At 39.2% G+C, this 21772-nt stretch overlaps 1 long non-coding RNA gene across 1 annotated transcript; it reads left to right on the top strand.

Annotated features, from left to right (window-relative positions):
• Window positions 1–11905: 11905 nt before the first annotated feature.
• On the top strand, window positions 11906–16560 carry LOC105568470. The gene is made up of 3 exons (XR_001009433.1): window positions 11906–12155; window positions 13262–13303; window positions 13543–16560. It is a non-coding gene; the product is annotated as an uncharacterized LOC105568470 (long non-coding RNA).
• Window positions 16561–21772: the final 5212 nt, after the last annotated feature.

Genomic DNA, 21772 nt, shown 5'->3' with positions numbered 1-21772 from the left:
TCGTGTCTGCACTCCTCGTAGCAATCACGCGATGTGACATCTACGATACGAACGTACCGTTAACCTTAACGCCCGGTTTACAATGAGTTGTTAGTCGTTAGTCAGAAGTCGGAACTATATGTCGGTCTTTTTTCTTCCACCCAGAAAGGAAAAGGATCAACATATAGTTGCGACTTCTGACTAACGACTAACGACTCATTGTAGAACGGGCCTAAGGGGTCACGCGGGGACCAACGTCGCAGACATTACGTGGGACACACCTGTTACCGTAACACGTGTGGTTCGTCCGTCGGTGGCACGTTGCGCAAGCGGTCTTCTCTTAAAGCGCCACGCATCCGTGCATGCACGCGTGCACGCGTGCACCCGTGCACTCGTGCACTCGTGTTCGAACGAACGGTAGCGGCCGCGCCAAAGGTCACGATCAGAGCGCGCTTTTTCTCTCCGAAGTCGCCAAGGCCGTCGCCGTCGCCGTCGTCTGTCGCGGTCTCTCGTAGGAGGAACGATCGTACATGACCTATGCGAAAAGATGGCATCCGGGGCGAGAGGATCGCGGAGACGCGATTGATCGGCGTCGCAAATTAAACCCTCCAAGTGGCGTTCCGGTGGAAATGCGCGTGAAGCAACGATTCCTGCTCGCTACCACTGTCTAGTCTTTCATCATTAAAGACTTATGTCGCTTGTAATTATTGAAAATTATATTGTGAGTACATTGCACTCATTTCTACTCTTCGAGTACAGGACTTGGACAGTATTCAACTAAATTTTTAATTTGTTAAAACAAATATCGATGCCTTAAAAGGAGATACGAGTAAGCTGTCGCTATTTGTAAAAATGGCGCCGAGTACCGAGAAAAATGACACAAGAATTTTAATTTTATCTACAATATTTTTACAACGATCAACCTGTAGACATAGGAATTCGATTTTCACGGCAATATCGCGTGATATAGATAAAACGTTCGCTATCTCCCCTACCACTTGACGAAAGAGAAACCCAAAGTTAAGAAGAACGAATTAGTCCACGCGGCCCACATTTCTCTGTACAGAAGCTTATCCAATAAACGAATATAACAGAAAAGCTTTTTTAAAGAAAACAAACCCGGTAAGACGCAGCTCGTGATTTCTTCGAGGCTCCAATATAAGAAATGCCACGATATGCTTCGTACGAGGACCAAGTATCATATTAATCAAAATAACAGGACTCACGATTTTCGGACAATGATCGAGGTTAAACAAAGGCGGGAAGAGGCTCGATTTCCTTCTTTATTTAACGTGGATGTACGGTTTACATCATTCGCCTTTCTCTCGCTACCGAGATGATTCATCGGCGCTAATCGCCGGGAGTGAACCGAGAGAGCGCGAGCTCGCCTTTAAGCCTCACAATAGGAGAGAGTGACGTCGGCGGTAATCAGAGGGCACCGGACACGGGTGGACCGGCCGGCGCGGAAACAGAGCGGTATATTCACGAACGAGTACGCATAAGTTCGCGCGTATGTGGGTTGGGTTAGGCCTAGCAGCTGTTTCGCGAAGCCCTGACCTTGCCTTGCTCACGGCGACATGTGTATGTACGGCCTACACCAAACGGGCAAGCCAGCCAATCAGCCGCGCAGTCAGTCAGTCAGTTAGTCAATCAGCCAGCCAGCCAGCCAGCCAGTCAGTCAGTCAGTCAGTCAGTAAGTCAGTCAGTCAGTCAGTCAGTCGGACCGGGCAGTTGGGCAAGCGAACGACTTTTCGCAATCGACGTCGCTGACCTACGGGGCTTACGATTTACTAGCGAGACAAAAGCTCCGGCAATCCGGCTTGCATCTCGCTAGCGCAATCGGCGGCGCTGACTGACGCGTGTTACGTGATTACGTTCATTCAATGAATACACTGGGACGAGGCGTTATTCGCCCCTTATGTAAATCAACGTCACTTAGAGCTCTATTTCCCTTTCTGCCGAATAAATTTGATTTTTACACTATTTGTACTTTAACTAGAGAAGAATTTCATGAAAATACAAATATTCGAGAAAGTAATACAAATTATATTTTTTAATTTAATTAACGACTTTGTAAACGTCAGCTACATTGAAGATTCAAGTGTAAAACCCTTCAAGACCTTTTCTGAACTATACAGAGATTACAGCATTGTTAGGGAGAATCACTGGATTCTCGCTGGGCGAGACTAGTGTATATTTTAACAAACTGTTGCTAAATGTCCTTAAATGTGACAAATCATAATAACAAAAGATGTTAAAAATTTTTTTAATTTATTCGTAATTTAACTGCGTAAACTAATTCCTCTAAAACGTGATATATTACGTATACTAAAAATATGAAGTTAATATCAAAAGAAGAGGAAAGTGATAAGCGGATTAATTGCATTTGCACAAGAGCTATTGTCAGGTTATAGCCCTTTCGAATACATCATCTTTGTCTGACTCCCACGGTGAAATCGAGACGAGTGATTTCATTTAAATGCTTCACTCCGTGTATCGCGATCAAGTTGCAGTGTAGGCGACGCGATCACAGACGTGACTCGCTCTAGGCTCTAGAGCAACGTCTAGAGTCTAAAGGGGCGCCACGTTTGTGCAAATATACACTCGAATGCGTTGTTTATACGTTCACCGTCGCATTTATATTTAGCGTCCATTTATCGTCCGAACGCATTGTCGGAGTTTAAGCTAACGACTGCCGATATGTTGATGCACACTCGACGAAAACTGAAGTTGTAAACATTTGTTTCTGACACATAAAGTTGTTAAGAGCGCACGTAGAGACAGATTATAAGTCGTTGGATTGATCATCGTAATATAGCAAGTTTATCTTCAAGAATTATATGCAACAAAAAATATTTAAAATTCTTGAAACACGATTGCTAAATCATGCAAGTTACATGAGAAAAAACTCGAAATTTATTGTGTCCATTTATACAAGAGTTTCGTTTTGCCTTTAATGAGCGATTACTTGTATTCTTTTTAAAAATAATCTAAAAATAGCAAATTATCAAATAAGTTCGCAAGTAAAAAGTGAAACATCGAGCTCTATTGTTTATGGTTTTTCTAATACTTCCATTAGATTTATGGATGTGCACAGTATGTTATTCTATATTTTTTCAAATGGATATACAAACTAAATATATATGTATTTATTTATATATTTATACATAACTATATGTATATGTAAAATCGAGACCTTCAGAAAATCTCGAGAAATAACAGTCGAAGAAATTTGCACGAACAAAACAGACGCGACGTAGACGATCATCATTTTTTATCCTGCAAGTCTATGTTTAGACGTGAAAATAAATGATATATTGCACATTTCGCTGTTCTTTTTCTTTCTTATATGTGCGTAAAACTTCTCACGTGTTGTCGTAGGTCAGACATCATGCGAAAAACAGCTTCTATTGAAGAGACCGCAAACAAATATAAGCTATTAATATTTGAATTCCTTGGACAAAAACTTTCTTGTAGCCTAATCTCTTGTTGACCACAAACTACACTACTATTAATTATTAATAAGAGATCTATTAGCAAACTTTTTATTTCTAGAAAAACTCTAATAGACTCTACCCAAATTAGTTTTTCCTTATCATCCATGCATGTTGAAACATCGAAAACTTGTAACCAGAAAATGCAATATCCTCTCAAGCAGATTCAAAATTTTTTAAATTAATATATAGAGAAAATGAACTTTTTTGCACTAATTCTAGCTACATCTTACGTTAACAGTTAATTTAATTTAGAAGCACAATGCACGATTTATCTGTGAAGTAGAGAAGCCATTTCTAATTTGAGAAAAATAATTTAACTCTTTAGTACATTTCAGGTTCTTTAGCAACACAAAAATCTATAAAAAATATATATTAAATAAAGAAAAAATACACGAAAGAACCTATGTTGTCTCTCTTTTTGTTTGTTGTTCATCTCTCTTTCGCACTCTTCCCCTTTACCTTTCTCTTTATACTATACATGTACAAAATGTAAAAATAGATACAAGTGATAAATCAAATACACTTGATTTCTTTTAAATATGCGGTCGCACCAAAACCCGCTTTTTCCCCAAAAGCAATACTGATCTCGAACTCGAAAGACGTAATACGAAATGTGCGCACCTCCTCGAATCACACACGGAAACGGCAACATATAGTTATTTTATCGTTTGAGGGCTATAAATAATTATCGCATCGTGGTGTACGCGCTCTTCCGCATTTTTCCCGACTTCTCGTCGCCTTCCACGAAGAGAGGATCCCTCTCGCATGATCAAGAATTAAATCTGGCATGGACAAAAAAAAAGCGAGCGTAATTCTTCGGGAGTGTTTCGTGCTCGTCTGACCTTAAGGAGACGTTCCGTTCGCCAAGACGCGCGCGATACCATCACGTGTACGCGCGCGCGCATGCACGGATATCACCCACACGGAAACGCGTTTATTTATGCCGGACTCAAATTGGCAAGCGCCCAGAACCCAAAACGGCAGTACGAAAACTGAGGCGTCCGCCAGCCCCAAATCCGCCTTTTGATTAGGGTTCCTATCCCGTACCGTGTTATTTCACATCTCTTCTTTTTTTTCACAAAACGAGGCGGAAGCGGTCCGGCTCTTTCGAGATATTTGACTTCGAGCGAAATAGGGCCGTCGACCCTTTCCCTATTTTCTTCGGCCAAGAGTTCGTCCGATTCACCGCGGGAATTTACGAACAAAGGAATCACAAAGGATGCCGAAAAAATTTTATTCTCCCAATTGGATTTTCAACCCATGATATTTATCACCTCGTTATATACAGTCGTACTGAGAACTATTTGACGAACGTTCGTGTGGGTATATCTATAATGCAAATAGAATAGCAGTAGCAGAAGATAGAATAACGCGGTGGCAGTCTGTTGATAACATCTATTGACCGATGGTCAAAAATAATGTTTTCTTTACTTTAAAATGTTTGGGCACAACGTACGCGTTGATTGACAGTTATTGATAAATATTAGATAAAAAAATATCGCACATTTCTTACTATCACTTCAACAGTCACGAAAGTCAAAGTGGAAGTCTTTATTTAGAAGTGGTTATCTAAAAATGGTATCACAGAGATAGTTGTTCCCGTTTCGACCACTTTCAATACGATCGTAGGTTGAAATGAACTGGACAGTCGGCTACGTGAAAGAAATCATGCGCATCGCACGCGGTCAGTTGACGGAAGTGAGCGTTTGTACAAGGTGCACACGACAGGTCATTGGCCCGCAAGAGTACACAAGAGGACAAGCAAACGAGGAGACATGATCCCCCTTGCGGGCCATCGCCGACACAGAGAGAAGGCGGTTCCTCTCATTGGGCCTCACCTGCACCAAATTCCTAGCTGGTCGGTCGCGGTCGTCGACCCTAGAAGAGAACACGCGTATCTTGCACCGCGATCGCCAGTCCTATCCAGAAGAGATAGGTTTTGTCCACCAGGTACACGAGACGTCGAATCGGCTCGAGTCTTCATCAAAAGATGGCCTGGACACCTACCTACTTTAATCTTAGGATGTTTAAACCCAGGCTAGCGTCTATCCCTTTGATAAAAAGGATAAGAGATGTGACTTGAAAACGTACTCGACTTTCTATGCGAAATTATCGATATTATCATTAATTCGCAATTATGCGAAAAGCATATTTTGGATATCTTTATGAATCTTTCCTAGATCTCTTGGCAGACTGCAAGTGCATTAAAATCCCTCGCAGTATCCGTTTAAAAAAAATTTAGTTTCTCTCGTATCAAAATTGTCTGTAATACGATACCAGGGTAGAAGACGAGGAGAGTATGAAGCTACACGTCTCGAACGCGCTGTCGTGAACTTCTCGTTTGTACGATTGCCTGCACATTAAACAACGCATTGGTCATTAATACTTGATTCTAAATAAACTGCTCGTGTCGCGGATACACGTGCGAACTGTGGGAAAGTCATCGTTGCGGAATCGTGGTTGACGCTTAAGGTAGCCTCACCGCGCAACAAATCATTCAGCTGATGCGCATTTTACCATATTCAATCCAATGCGCGCGCGCTATCGCTAACGGATGCTATCAGATATCGCCGTGCAGGACGGTGAGAGTCCTTGAGCCGTTCGATCGGCCGCCGTTTCCGCACGTGGAGCGATACCAACTCGCTAAGGTCATGGGTAACGATCTGACCCGCGACCGTGCTCGTCCTCGCTATCGTCGCTCTATCAGTGTAACCGGTTGCGAGGCGACGCCATTTCGTCGTTAGATATATCGCGTACATCTTCCTCGGGTTGCACGTCGCTCTACGTGACGTTACGGTAATATTGAAAGCAGAATGAGAATTGACCCGGTTGTTACCAAGAAAAGAATATTTCAAAAACCGTTAACGGGACTTCAACGTTACGGATGGTATTGTTCTGTTGATATTATGTAGAGTGTGACCGTGAAACGAATAGTGAAACCTGGTAGTTTTATAAAAATTTTCACTACAAAAACGAATGTAAATTCAGAATGAAAGAGCAGGTTTTCGAACCTACGACCTTTTGCCACGTCCGTCGTACGTACAATACAATTCCCCTAAAATTGACGATACTTAGTATGACTTATTCAAGAATATCTTGTGTTATTGTTGTTGGAAAATGGCGTCTCTCTCGACGATGTTTCTTCTCGGTCGGGAGTAACACAGTTGATTTTACGTGACGCGGCGATTCGCCGATTATACATTCACGAGTACGATTAAATTTCGCAGAGTTATTTTTATCATCGAATAACCGGAATTGAGCGACCGCGACAGTGTGTCATTGATATTTGCTCTGACAATCAGGCGACATCAATGTTGTAGTAGTTGTTTTTCATAAAGGGCAAAGAGGGACTTCATCACGAGTAACGTAAAGATTTTATAAATTTTAATCATTGTGTGTTTTTTACAGATTAAAATAAATTTAATCGTTGCTTCGATTGTCTGTTAGTTTCGTATAAATATTACATTAGATTTTGTAGAATGGAGATAACAAAAATAAATTTAAATGTCTTTTTCAATTACAAATTTTACAAAAGAATTCGGGAAAATATACCAAGATATTGAATCAAAATGTTCCAAGTGTTTTAGTGTAAAATAAAAAAGTTCAAAGTAATTTTATGATGATTTTTAAATCATAATTTGTACTAATTATTTATACATTAGTACATTTGCATATAGATGTGTCTTCGTATACTTAATTTCATATTATATATTTTTAATTGATTTATATTGCAAAAGGTGCAAAGAATCGTTTTCTCATTGACATTCAAAACCATAAATGCGATGATTAATGTGCGAAAAGATCAGCACACGCGGCATATTCTCGTGGAAATTCTCGAGGAAAATTAACAGGAATTCCCGCTAAATTGGCACTGATGTCAAAGCGATATCGTTGCATAATTAACGATATAATAATGCATACGAAATCATGGCCTCGAGCAGGCTCGAAGGAAATCCCGCCGTAATAATAAGCGGCGACGATATTTTCGCACGCGAATATTAACCTGAGGTTAACGTAAATCCCATATGATAAAAACCACTAACCACTTTATAGTATCTCTAAATGGCGCGACAGGTAGATAATAAACCTCCTCTTTCTATTTCATTTTCTCTTCGTGTAGAAATTCGCAATTCATGACTCGTATCACAAACAGCGTAGAAAAATGTTTTTCATTAAAGGAAAATGTACTCGAAACTCGTAAAAAAAATTATCATTAAATCATCGGCTCGAATCTTGAACAACTTGTGCATTTTATACAAAAGAATATTGTCTCTGTTCCGTTGTGAATTTTTTATTGCAAATTAAAATTTTACGAAGACCATTGCAGTTGAGCGATATTTTATAACAAGCCGGAAAAGTTTCTTCGGCAATGAAATAGGATATCGAGTTGCCCGGGTAATAAACGCGATTACATGCGTGGGACGTGCGTTTACACAGACACGCACACGTCTGCAACTCCAGTCTGACACTCTCGGGTATTACCCGCAGATTCCTGGTAGATGTATACATATCGGTAGACGCGCGTTCATACGCGAATACAATCGACCGAAGAAAATCATCGCTGCATAGTCTACATCCACGTTAAGCCGATGCGTAATAGAAAATGCGTCGGACGCTTTGCGTCACTGTCCTGACACACCTATGATTTCTACGCCTCTAAAAGCACACCTCGCCGAGTCTTTAATTGCCTTCACAATCGGTTATTATACGGCTATTATATGTATATGGTTATTGCACGGAAGTTTTCTCTAAACATTCTCCGCTTATTTAGTCTCGCTCGCGTCAACGAACGGCCGCTTCCCAGAAACGCGGAAAGATAATGTGATAATCTCCATCATGTGTCTTCTGTAGTAAATCATTACGGTATCGCTGTTACGCGAAGGTTTCATCGACGTAAGAAATTAATCTGAATGAATTATCACTTATATTTGAAGAATCGAGAGGAAACAGTGGCCGAGACAGGATAAACGGACGCGATGATTTAGCAGAAAAACGCTGACTGATTCTGGAAATTATGATGCATAATGCGAAAAAATTTTTATACACCGCAATACTACCGCATTATATACCGCAAACTAGTTAAATCAGGGTTGGGTAGTGTCTAGTTAAAAAGATAAAAGTTAAGTTAAAAAAAAGTTAAATAATTTTAACTAACTTGGTTATATGTAGACTGTTAACTTTTAACTGAATTTAATTACATTTCAGACTCTGCAACTTTTTCCATGTTATTATCTGAGAAGAGACAGAGAGTCGACAAACCTCTGGTTAACAATTAACCAGAAAATGAAAAAAACCAAGCCTTAAAATTAGCCGTGCCATAAACAAATCGCAAGATGCCATGCGTTTGCCTACATTGGCAGTCTCTGTATTTCAAAATTCACTGCCAGCTCTAAAATCTACTGTGTACGCGTACCATAGATCTTTAGCGCTGGTAATGAATTTTGGAACACAGCCATTATGTGGGTAACAGTCTATATGGTTTTGATTCTCGAACTCACGTGAAATTGTTTGCATATGAAATGGAATATATTCCGTGTAGTGTGAGCGATTGTTTAAACACTAGTTGCAAAATTCAATGCAATTTACGTGAACGTAAGTCTCTGAGATTTTATGTAAAAATCAAACGTTTAATTTTTAACTTCTTAATCTTTTTTATTAATAGCTTAACTTTTAATTCAATTAATCCGTATTACGGATTAACTTGTATCTTAACTAAGTTAATTTTTCATAGCTGTTAACTTTTACTTAAGTTAGTTTAAAAAAAGATAACTTACCCAACCCTGGTTTAAATTAAAACTTGTACAGCCTTGGCCAAAAGTATTTGCCACCCCCTCAATGCTTAGAAATGTAACTTCTTTTGACTCAAACCAACTATTTTACATACTGTTACGTATCGGCACGTTAAACTGAACAACCTAAACAAAGCATCACATCATAAACACGCAAGGACAAGTCGCGTAGTAAACTTGAATTTTGCTTGAAAGTATTTAATTTACTACGGACGCTCGAAGTGTGCACATTGCTTAATAATTTCCAACTCATAATGGCTCACTCTAAAGAATAATATTATTTTGCTACAAAAAATGTCAAAAACGTGCGAATTGGATTAAGCTGAACGTTTGAAAATGCAATTACTTTTGTGGAAGGAAACATAAAACACAAATCGCAAAAATTAAATGTCCTCGTAGTACTGTGAGATACACCATAAATCATTATAAAAAGACTGGAAGTTATCAACTGGTATTGTTCATTTAACCTGAATGTAAAATACTTTAAAGTTATCGAGGTTTCACACAGGTTGCAAATATTTTTGACCAAGGCTGTATATTATGTAAAACTTAATTTTCACTAATTGCGCTGCTCTTCATAATTAAAAATATTTATCTATGCATCTCCGATCTCAAGTCATACAATCTCCAGAATGTCTTTTATTTGTCAAACAAGTTAAAATTTGCAGGCTTAATTAATATTTATCCTCGCGTTAAGCGCTAATGCCAAATCGCAGGTGCGCTGAGGTGATCGCCGCGGGCGTCGCTCGACGATCAATTCATCCGCCGTGAGGAAAGTCGTCTCTGCCGAAAGTGAGTCTCATCGCGAAACCGTGAATCCGTCGTGAGAGTTTACGCCGGCCCATTGGCTGGGGACCAATAATACCGGCACCATTCTAACGCCGGTCGAAATGCCACATCCTCACGGGAGTACACACCGCCATGGAAAATCGCCGATGTACCAGCGGTCTAACCGCAAGTGTCGTTCCCAATACCTATATCCGATCGCAGACATGTACGCGCTTGATAGGAACTAAAAGCCGTTGCCGTACAAGGCACTACATTTTTCACGTGTACGAATTTTCGAAAGGTTCGCAAGCCAATAATCGTAAAATCGAATAAATGTGACTTTTTATCGCGTCATTTGTATTAAAAAATAAAGTAGTATTTTATTTTGTTAGAGACATTTTGATGCGTCGATTTATATGGATAGAGACCTAGAGAGAGACAGAAAACGATGGCTCATAAATAATTCCGAATTACATTAGGAACCTGATTTCTTTTACGCAGACCTCCATCAAAACCGGGCCTCCATCAATTATCTTGCATTCACGATCTTTTCGCCGCGGTTAATGTTTCCGCAATCGAGCGAGTTGATCGCGCTAGGAAAGATACGGCGGTCGACGCTTTCGCGTCGCTGAAAACCAAGGACGCCGCGATAGTCGAAGCCTCCTGTATTTAGCGATTTCGATGCCTGCAGGCCGCAATTATGCGACTAATAATTACGCCGCTCAATTAATTAAAATTTCTTAATTGGATAGCGATTCGTGGTTAAAATGCCTTATCGAGATGCATAAACAGCCATTTAAACAAAAATCCTTGAATCCTTAGCGCATCCATAATTATATCACCTTTTTCATCTTAACTTACGAAAATATCGATCGACGGATTGCGTCCGAACGGTTGATTCCAATTGCGCGTAAGTTCTTACTGATAATTCTTGCTTTTTTATTTTCATCTTTTACGAGTGATTTCCATTCCTAAGCCGGCAGCGGCATTCACGGCATCATTGAGAGCCGCTGCAGGAACGAGGCTTCCTAAACAATGCTCGACTCACTTTCACTTCGTCCCCACCGCCATGCCGGCGTCGCTTAGCGTCGCCGCGTCGTCGTCGTCATCGTCGGCGTCATAATCGCTTGGTTACGCGCCAAATGTAACATGCCTTCGATAACAATTAATTACAAAGGAAAATGCGCGGTAATACGCACGATAGTACGTGCGAGTTTATTTTTCCTTTCAACAACGTCGCATCGGCAAGATACTTTCTTAGATTGAAAAGGTGTGCGTCAAACGCGTGTAGCTCTGCAATAATAAAGTTTTTAGCACGGACGGCTTATAGATACAATCCTATGATAGAGTTTTCGCGAGCTTATGCTCCTCTAGTGCGCGAGTACTTTCTATTGTCTGATAAAATGATAAGATCTGTTCAGTTTGTTCAATAAAATCTATGTGGCGTCTCATGCTGGGTTAATATAAATAATATATTACCCTCTCAATTATAATAAATGTTACTATAATAAAAATATATCGTCACGTTGACGTTGTCAGCAAGTTGTCGCCGATTCGACAATTTAATGCGAAAACGTGAACATTACCCGGTATAAATAATTCAGTACAGTTTTATAATAAAATTACTATAACAAAGTCAATGCCCAGTTGCTCAATATAGTTACTCGTGAATATTCATCTTCGCCGTGCCAAAAAAAGCAATATATGTGCGACGAAGATGGATATGGCGTTTGTGAGACGCGATCGAGATTTGCAAGCAATGCGCAATTAACGGCACTATCATTAACCTTTCCGATTGAAATATTCATCATGCATTACCTAGCACAATGAAAAACGGATACGGCAACGAAGCACATAATGGAATAGAAACAAACGCAGTTATAGAGGAACGACTGTACTGAAGAACAATCGTGTACATCACAAAAAAGAGTGGCGGACATTTTTTCGCGAACCAAGACCCGTATCGTTGATCGCTGATCGTCGATGCTGATTGCAAACGATTGATAATGAAAATTTGATTTCTCGTTCCTCGAATTCCTTATCGAACGCGTTGTTTGCAATTTCGTCGAGAGAATCAACGGACGAGAAGGATGGAAACGGGATATCCTGCAGTGAATCGAGCGTAAGTCTACCGAACGTGACGCCCGACGTTTTGAAAGTGTACAATTGGGGAGTCGAAGCCCGCCGTCGTCGACGCGAAACGCGAACGGAGGTAGAGAGCGCGGAAGATGAAGAAAATGATAGAAATTCCCATGCGACTCTCCGCACGGCGGAGAACAGGGCGGATTATAAGAAATATCTGGCGCCGTTTCGCAAGCTGCCTCCGCCGGATTTGCAACGTCGCTCATTGTTGCGCGAACTTTTGTCGAGCGTCGTCTCCTACGAGGCGCCGATTGGCGGGCGCAACTAGATCGGGCCTGGGAAGATTGCAAAAGCAAGGAATTCTTAGCGGCCGGCCAACAATGGAACGGTCGCGATCGTCGAATCCGTTCCAGATTCGCGCGCTCGGGAGACAGCGCGGTCCGCGAACGTTCGCGCGACCCGCCGCTAATTGCCGCAATTAGGCTGCCGCGCTTTGCGCGTTGCAGTTTCGTCCGCCGGTCCCTCTTGATTTTTAACGCGATAACACCACCGGGAATGCGGACGTGATTAAAGCGCGACGATCGATTGCAACGTCGGAAAACTGAATTCTCTGTCTCGAACCAACATCGTTAAGAAAACATCAGGGTTGGTAAGCAGTTTCTCAAAAAATTAATTATTTTAAACAAAAAGAATAATCAACTTCAAATTTGTTTGACCATCGAGAGGAGAGTTTGCTTATTGTCACCAGAAACTTATAGTCAACCCAATTGGCTAGTTATTTAATCAGTTTATTACGCAACGTTTCGACCCTATTCTTTTGGGTCCTTTTCGAGTGATACTAAGTCAGTCATCGTCGTCGAATAAGACAGAGTCGAGTTATAAAGTATACGTGTGAGCACTGTGGTAGCTGGGCTCGACTGATGCAAATCTGCCCTTACGGAAAAACACTCAAGTTTTGAGTGTTAACACTTACGTAAGGGTAGATTTGCATCAGAAAGTAGAATTTCGACAGGCGGAATTGAACAAATTATTAAATAAATAAATTACGAAATTATTTTACTCATTGACTTTCTTTTTATTTTATAACTAATCTGGATTGTCCGGCGTCTACCGATATTTTCTCATGACTCACGCTGTTCGTAACAGTCAAGCGTTAACACTCAAAACTCGAGTGTTTTTTCCGTAAAGGTAAGTTTTCAGTGTTTTGAACATACGTAACTCGAGCACAAAGCAATCTAAGGCTGCATGTCTTTTCCCTCAATTGATTTATTTTCCTGCTAAGCACACGCGTCCTTACAGATAAATATCGAGATGTCTAACTGCGTTATCAAGTTATCTAACTCGATTCTCGCGGCACTCTTTTCGCCCCCTGTTTCCTTTGTTTATCCGCTATAATACCGTACGGCGTTTTGTCCCGGTTACTCTAGCGGAATGGTGTCAGTTACATAAGGACTCCTGCCGTGCCCAGAAGTATCGGAGGGGTTGCTGGAGAGGGAGATCGTCCGTCCTGGAGGGGATAAACCGAGAAAAGGAGAGAGGATTCTCGGCGAGCGAGCAAAGAGGACCATACGTGTTAGAAAGAGAGACATGAAATAGGGAACGAAGGAAAGGAGCGAGAAAAAGAGCGAGAGATCAGAGAGAGAATCCGCTCTATAAGGGGGGAGATCCAATGAACGAGAAGACCGGACGAAAATCCGCCAATCGCAGCCTGGTACCGCCATGGCACTTTTTAAGAACCGCTGCGAGAGGGGCGAAGAGGTGAAAAAAGTGAAAGTTTGAGCCAACGCTAGAAGCAGTCCCTCCCTCTTTGTTAAACCCCCGCCCTTCACTCTTCCCTACCACGGCTGGCGTTTGGTCGCTCTTTCCTTCTCTTCATCTCCTTCGCTCGACATTCGCTTGATTTTCTTTTTTTTTAAGGGCCTAGAAATTCTAGATGGTATCGCCATGCTCGATCTCTAATTTCTTCCTCGAAAATAAGACTTGTATCTTGCTCCACATGTACTTTCTACTTTGGCGTTAATTCTTTCACGTTATCGTGGGCATTCCTATGCCACGCACAAAATCTCACAACGCTAGCGCACCATTTTTTATTATAATATTCTACGAAACGTGATTGTCTTGTTTTTTTTTCCAGAATTATATAAAAATATTTTCAACTATTGAAAAATTATATTGAGAAATTTATCCGAATTTCTGCTTCTTCAGAATAATAAATTTTACAAATGAGAATGAATAGTATGCTTCCTTGTAGAATCAGAAAATATTTATGAAAATTTTTTTATAAATCTCAAAGAAAAATTAATATTTTAACAGTAATTGAAACTATCAAATTACTCATAAAGTATAAAATTATCAAATGACTCAATCCATTCATTGTAAAAATGTATATACATTTTTATCTTAAAAATGATAAAAAAACATCATGGATCAAAGCGAAAGAATCGCCGGTAGTTTTAAATCTTCCTATATTATAGATTAATTTTTAAAATTAAAAATGAACTTCGTAACGTTATGTCATCTAGTTGTATGGACGAGGTCTTTTCCACGAAGATTTCTCACATTACGCAGCTTACGCGGAGAACGATCCAGCGATGATAAAAATGCCAAAAATGGTCAATTTCACCGCGTAGGAGATCATAAAAACGATGATACGTTCTCTATATGCGTGCCTTTCCCTTTCTCAAGCGAGGTCGTCCGAGCGAAATCGAGTAACGAGATCAGCGCCAACCTACTTCCGGCAGACATACGGGTTACTCAGTAACCGCGACGTGCGAACTGTTTGTTCCTGTCAGCCGAGTGACTTCTCGGCGAAGTCTCGGCATCGTCAGCGGGGCAGAGCGCGACGAAGCGAACGAACGACCAGGCACTCCGGCGCGGCGCCCTCGATTTCACTTTCATTACGAGGCCGGCGCGAAGCGCTTCGCTTACGCTCATTCACTCTCGTTCGTACGTACATACGTACATGCGCGCCGAGAAATGCATACACGTACGTATGTACCGAGTACGCGCGTACCTAACCCCGTGCGAGCGCTTTATTTTTTTTATCACGGCCTCGTTATCGCTCGTAAAAATAGAAACCGACGGCGACGCGCTCCGGGGGAAAACCCGGCGCTCATCGACAACCGAATCTTCTTCAAAGATAGGAATTCTGGCGTCTTTATTTTGTAATCGAAATGAGATTTACTCTCATATGATATGAGATTAATTATTAGATATCTAATAGTATGTACAAGTAGAAAAGTTTGATTGCTAAGATATTGATATACATTCTTTAGTTTGTTTCTTCTTATTAGCCCCATATAACAAATGTGGATTAAAAGGTTAAGGAAAGGAGAAAGAATGACTAGCAGAAGAATAAGAATTTCGCATTTTTAAGAATCCAGAGTTGGGCGTTTTTAAGAATCCAGCGATTATCTATTCCACTCCCTAATTTTAAGTCGGACGTTATTGGAACATGCCGTTGAAAATTATACTGTTGGCAGCGAGTGGCAAAGAATGCTAACGAGCGGCAAAAATTTCCCTAATTATGGGAAAAGTAAGAACCGTCGTAGGCCATAATGCATTCAGGGCATGCCATTAACAGCTGCGAGTGCCCTTCTATTTTCGTAGTAGAAAGGCACTTTGTGGGTTAATGGCGCGCGCTGAATTCTAAACAGTGCTTAGGGCATGCCGATTACGCGATCGAGCACCGCTGATGCGCCAACATTGATGCTCGAAAATTGTAAGTGACAACATATTACTTTAGCGCACCATCCAAAATTTATTCGATTATCAAATGGAATTGTTGTTTTGAAAATATGTAAATTGGTAGATTCCAATAGCTTTAATAGTCAGATAATTACTTACTATTCTTAATTTTCTTTAATAATTTATGAATAATGCAGCATACAAATATTTATTTGTATTTATTTAATAAATTTCAAAAATTTTTATTATATTTAAGTTTGCATTATAGAGTTAATTCACTTAGATCTAAATAAATACGATAAAAGTAATTTGCTGCATTATCTACGCGAATTTGCTTAACTCATTTTCTCACGATGATAGCAGCATCATCTGCCGATGTTATTACATTCTTTTCACGATTTCGTTCCTTCGTACCGTAAAATTTTACAATCATCATCGAGGGTAATATGCGATGAATAACAGCTCTTTACTAGCATGCTGAAAGTAGCATTTTTCGCCAAGTCATCTAAACATTACTGACGTAATATCATCAAATTCACAAGTGTCGTAACCTAATTGCAAATAGAAATTTTGTGCCAGTTTCTACATTAAATTGAGTCCGAAGAAAGCTACTATCGAGATAACTTATAATATTACGCAATATTACTTTATATAATGCGAATAAAAAAAAAGTTTAATATCTCCAACGAGTTTTACTTACTTCCTGGAAGAATTCTTGAGATTTTCAATTACAGCACGATATTAATTCACATTAACATAAATGTCTATGTAAATAATGAAATTGTGTGTATTGTATATAAAAATAGTATGTATAAAATTATGTGTACATATATACACACAAATACTGAACATGTATATGTATACGCATATAAATTTTAGAAAAGTTTTACAATTCCCCGATATGCTTTTATTTATATAGTTTCAAACATATTCCACCGCGAAAAAAATTTTTTCTATCACCGCAAACTGTAAAAAAAACTGATATTCCTTCATACAATTTAATACGTAAACGTTTGCGCGGTACATCATTAAAAGATAATGAAGAAGATTAAATTACCTCGATAAAACGTTTAAATATTTACACAAGGTGTTGTAAAATCATTATGGAAGTGTAATGTTCAAGCTTGATATTATTGTTCTTTTCCTACATGTTCCAATAGTTCAATATACCAGAAAAACATGTTATGACCTATATATCTAACTTGATAGTAAAAATTAGTTTATCCTCAAAGTTAGTAATCCTCTTCAACAAATAATTACACAGAATATTTGTTGCGGATGTAAATAATACAGTGAAACATTCAATTTCATTGTATGTACGTGAGGTAGAGCAAACTAATAATAATTTTTAATCTTGAGACCAGAAATAACTTCTATCTTAACGGACGGTATTTTTATCAGTATATTTAGGGAGTAACTTCGGTTTTTTGCACATTGACTTGAGATAAAAATAAATTGTTACAGTGCACGGAGCTTCTGTTATCAAGTAGTCGCGGTATAATCCTAGATAATCTTTAAAAAATACTGCTGGAACGGAAATTGTTTCAAGCAAACTGACCACTGTGCGACTTTACTAGCAATGCATCTTTTTTTAACACCTTGTAAAAAAAACTAGTCATGCGTACAAATATGCCATTATATGTAATTATGTAAGGAGAGCAATTATAAACCTGATGTTATATTCCACACTTAAAACGCGAACAAAGTTAATTAATTTACCTATAAATTTACTTCTAAATATGACGTAACGAGACATTGTATGGAAACATAACGCTAGCGGGTGAATTTATTAAAGTTTTTATTCGGCGTGAACTCTCGACGCCGCTATTATCAATGGCAAGACATTTGTTTTGAATGGAAATACCTGTTATAAGTTTCGAACGCTCATGTTGGAAAAGTCTCGGTGCCATTTGCGATATCGCATAAATAATGGAAATGAGGAGATTAGTAGGATGCGTATGAAATAGATTAGTATTTTGCTAGTCCACATATTCCGTAATAAAAAATATTCAAAATTCCATATTCTCTAACAAGAAACTCCGTTGCAAAGGTTACGCTAAAGAGATGGGAAAATGACTCCAGATAAGAATCATCCGAAAAAATACTTCCTGAATGAGTAGATCTGCTTGTTTAGGAACGAAGGAGGCAATTACTGATTTTTTAAGTTTTTAAATTCAGCAAACTGGAATTCACGAGCGCAACAGGCGAGATTCGCTCAAAGTTTCTTAATGGCCAAATTTACAACTCGGTATTCAAATTTTATTTAAAAACATCTGCCTAGCATGAAATTTATATCAAATGTCGAGTGTCATTTCTGAGATCACTGTCGAACCTTGGACAGCGACCGGACCGGAGTCTCGGGACTCTTTCTAATAATAAAATCAACGAGAACAGGATCCGTGCCTAATACGGCGTACCGACGATAGGAATGGAAACGACGAAGACGGGGCGGAGGGGAGTTTCGAGAAACCGTCGGCGTCGCGAGGGAGATCGACATAATCGGTGAAAGTAACGTGCCCACTACCTTGGCCTTAGGTTAGCGGATAAAACGAAGTACAAACCGGCATCCCGGCTAGCGTGCGCCATAACGGGGCACGTAACGTAACGTCGTCGTGTCACTTTTACCGTGAACGCATGCTCCACATACGCGCGCCCGCCCCAATCGAAGTGGGTTGGCTCGTAGATGCGATTCGCTTCGGGCGACGGCGTATGGTATTTCGTTCGAAAACGAAGGCCAAGGCCTTCGTCGTCGGCGCCGTCGTCGTCAAAATGGCGCGTCGCGACGACGTTTCCGCTATGGAATCCCCTACGGTCGCGTATTTTGCAGCGTCTTTTTATAGAGGTACGCTATCTTTAATCCTACGATTGCTGATGTAGCACATAAGCAGATAAATATTCTAAAATAGGAAAGGAAAAAGGTCGCGCGCGCGTTGAGAAAATCACACGTCCCAGTAGCTCTTCGCTTTTTAATCGAACTTTTAAAAAACACCGATAACACACCTAAAAAAAAATTTAGTTAGATTAAACAAATAAAATACGTTGAAATCATGTTTCTTGAATCTACTAAATGTTTATTTACTTCTACTAAAACATTTGCTAGATATAAAGAAACCGATATAAATTCTCTTAGAAATTCCAGCCTCAATCGTAAAATAAAATTGTGGCTAAGGTAAAGAAATAATTTCTTTGAAATTAAATAGAAGTCTAATGAGGTGAAAATTCAAACAAACTTTTTTCTGGGTGTAACGAAGATAAAATATGTCGACGCGAACACTACAGCAAGTAAATCAACATATCTTGTATAACAATAAAGTGCTGTAAACTTCTTAGGCACAGCTCGTCGCATCCCTGTCTGACTGTTACGGCTTCTACTACTAATTGAGAATAGCCTCGTTCAAATTCTTATATCCAGAAAGAACAATCCTAAATGCAATCGATGCACACGCAACCGCGTGCGTGATATCTACAACTATAACATCGACAAGTCGCTAGTAATGTCGTAACCTTGACTCTGGCTAGCCAAGCAGCTGGCTGCTAGGCCAGGAATAAGCTCGATGCGCGGTTACCATGTTGCGCTGCTAATATTAGCGGACGCAGCCGTATGTACTGCGAGTGACCGAATGACCGAGCTAGTGCTCGTTGCATCCGTCTCGCGATTTCCTTCTCACCGACAATCGCAGAAGTGCTGACAAATCCCAAGGGCAATCCCAAAGAAAATAGATGCAAAAATACGGTTCATATTACGAATGCAAAAGAGATACGCGAGAGACCACGCTAAATATCTTTGTACAATTAGGCAAAGATAACAAAAAGATATTCACGCACGGTCGCTCCCGCATAGTGCCCGTGCGCGTACTCTAGGAAAAAATACAGCAACCCATTTTGGGGCCCACAATTAGTAATCGAATTATTTGGATTGTTCGTAACTCTAATGTTTTACGAATTTTACCCCGCGTGAATTCTATCTATATCCAGGATTTTTAAGTAATACTAATCAATTCTCTCAATTAGTTCTGTCGGTACTCAGTAACGCAAAGATAATTTTCACTTAACAGGCACTAACCGAAATGTTAAGTTGCTTCACTATAAAAAAAACGGTCAAAATTTTTCCCAGAGTAGAGTTACGAACAATCCAAATAATTCAATTACTAATTGTGGGCCCCAAAATGGGTTGCTGTCTTTTTTTTCCAGAGTATGTGATTCAAATGTGTTATATTTAAAAGGAAGCGTAAAAATATCAATCTTAAAAATAAGTTTTCTAAAGTAAGAAATATGCCATCCTGCTACAAAGTTCATGAATTTGTGACTCGGGCGGTTATCAGATACGTACAACAATGTAGTCATGCATGACATTAGAGTATTCATAGCACATGTCACTAGGTTGCATACATAACAAACTGATCCAGTTACATTATATACGTGCGATTTATACCTCTCGTTAGCATTACAAAGAAAGTAAGAAACCACTATCTACCGTGACAGCAAAAAATATTTTTTCCTCAATTTTCCTGAAAAGAGATCAATATATTTGCAATAGATCAGGGTTGAGAAGTAACTCGTTACTTGTAACGAAGTTACAGTTACAGTTACTTCTTTTTGCCAACTCTAACTTAACTTCGTTACTTTTTCTCCATCTGTAACTGTAACTTAACTCAGTTACATTTTTTCGATAACTAGTAACTAATTTAATTAAATTAAAACTAATTTAATTAATTTTAATTTTTTATAATACATCTAATGTATAAATTAAAACTAATTTTATTTAATTAAAACTCTCGAATTATGTCCCCCTATCCCTGACTATCCGAATTCCTACCTACCCGTATTCCGATCTATGGACCTACTTATCCAATTTCTACCTACCCGTGTTTCAACATAATAAACCTACAAATCTTTAACTAAACGCGACGCGATTTTCTAGGGGTTTGACTTGGAGTTTAACGCGCCCGCGGGATTTTCTAGGGGTTTCACTCTCGCACATATGCGAGAATGTATGTATATAGAAGCATAATCCACCTGAATTGTAATAAATCAAAAGAAATCAAAGTATACTTTGTACAGCACCTTACTTAGGCACTCCATCAAAGTGGCCAATATTGACCACTTACCTCGTCGTAATTAGTCCTTCGTTGGGCCAGATTGGACGTACCTTTCGTTGCTCCCGGCCATACAATCTGGTCATTTTGACCAGAGATCAGGAAGGAAGAAAACTCCTTCCATAGTCGGTTATCGTCACCGACAAATATTTCGTACGGTTCGAATATACGAGTGTCGATCGTATCGCAAAATGCACGACCACGAAAGGTTAATTAAAGGAGAATATTAATTAAAAAAACTACGGTATGTACGAATCAAATTTATTTTTACTTCCGTTATTTATTTAAACATATTGACCATCTCTTCGTAAAATGATCTTTGAATTCAAAATTCGAATAGATATAGAAAAAAATTTACTTCGCGTTATAGTGATTTTAATCATATTCCTCGATAAATTAAAATTTATAATATAGATAAAATTAAATAATTAAGTAATTGAAAAGTTTTCCTGAAAAACTGATCGCGAAAACCGACTGCGAAAACCGACCGCGAAAATACAAAGATGCGTGTGACTATACATGTATTCATGCGAGACGCATCTTGAAAGTACGTATATCACGTACATACATGTACATACACACATACAAATAATAAATGATGTGAGATCCAGAAAAACGAAACTTAAATTCTTTCACGATTCCAACCGACATTATAATTGCATATTATAATTAATTAATAATCGCAAATAATATATAAAAATAAGTTAAAATTTCAGTGTTCTGGATAAAACATGTTAGAATCTCACATCATATTATTTTACTTTATACAATATATTTTACTTTATACAATACATCAATTCGTTAATGAAAATGGATAGACTACAAAAGATTAGCTCGGCGAATACATCATTAATATTCGCCATATTTCGTTTAA

The sequence above is a fragment of the Vollenhovia emeryi genome, unplaced genomic scaffold (genome assembly GCF_000949405.1).
Source record: "Vollenhovia emeryi isolate VEMERY1.0 unplaced genomic scaffold, V.emery_V1.0 DF939129.1, whole genome shotgun sequence".
In the NCBI taxonomy this organism is placed as follows: domain Eukaryota; kingdom Metazoa; phylum Arthropoda; class Insecta; order Hymenoptera; family Formicidae; genus Vollenhovia; species Vollenhovia emeryi.
Note: the sequence above shows the minus strand (reverse complement) of the source record. Positions and strands in the feature narration are given on the sequence as shown.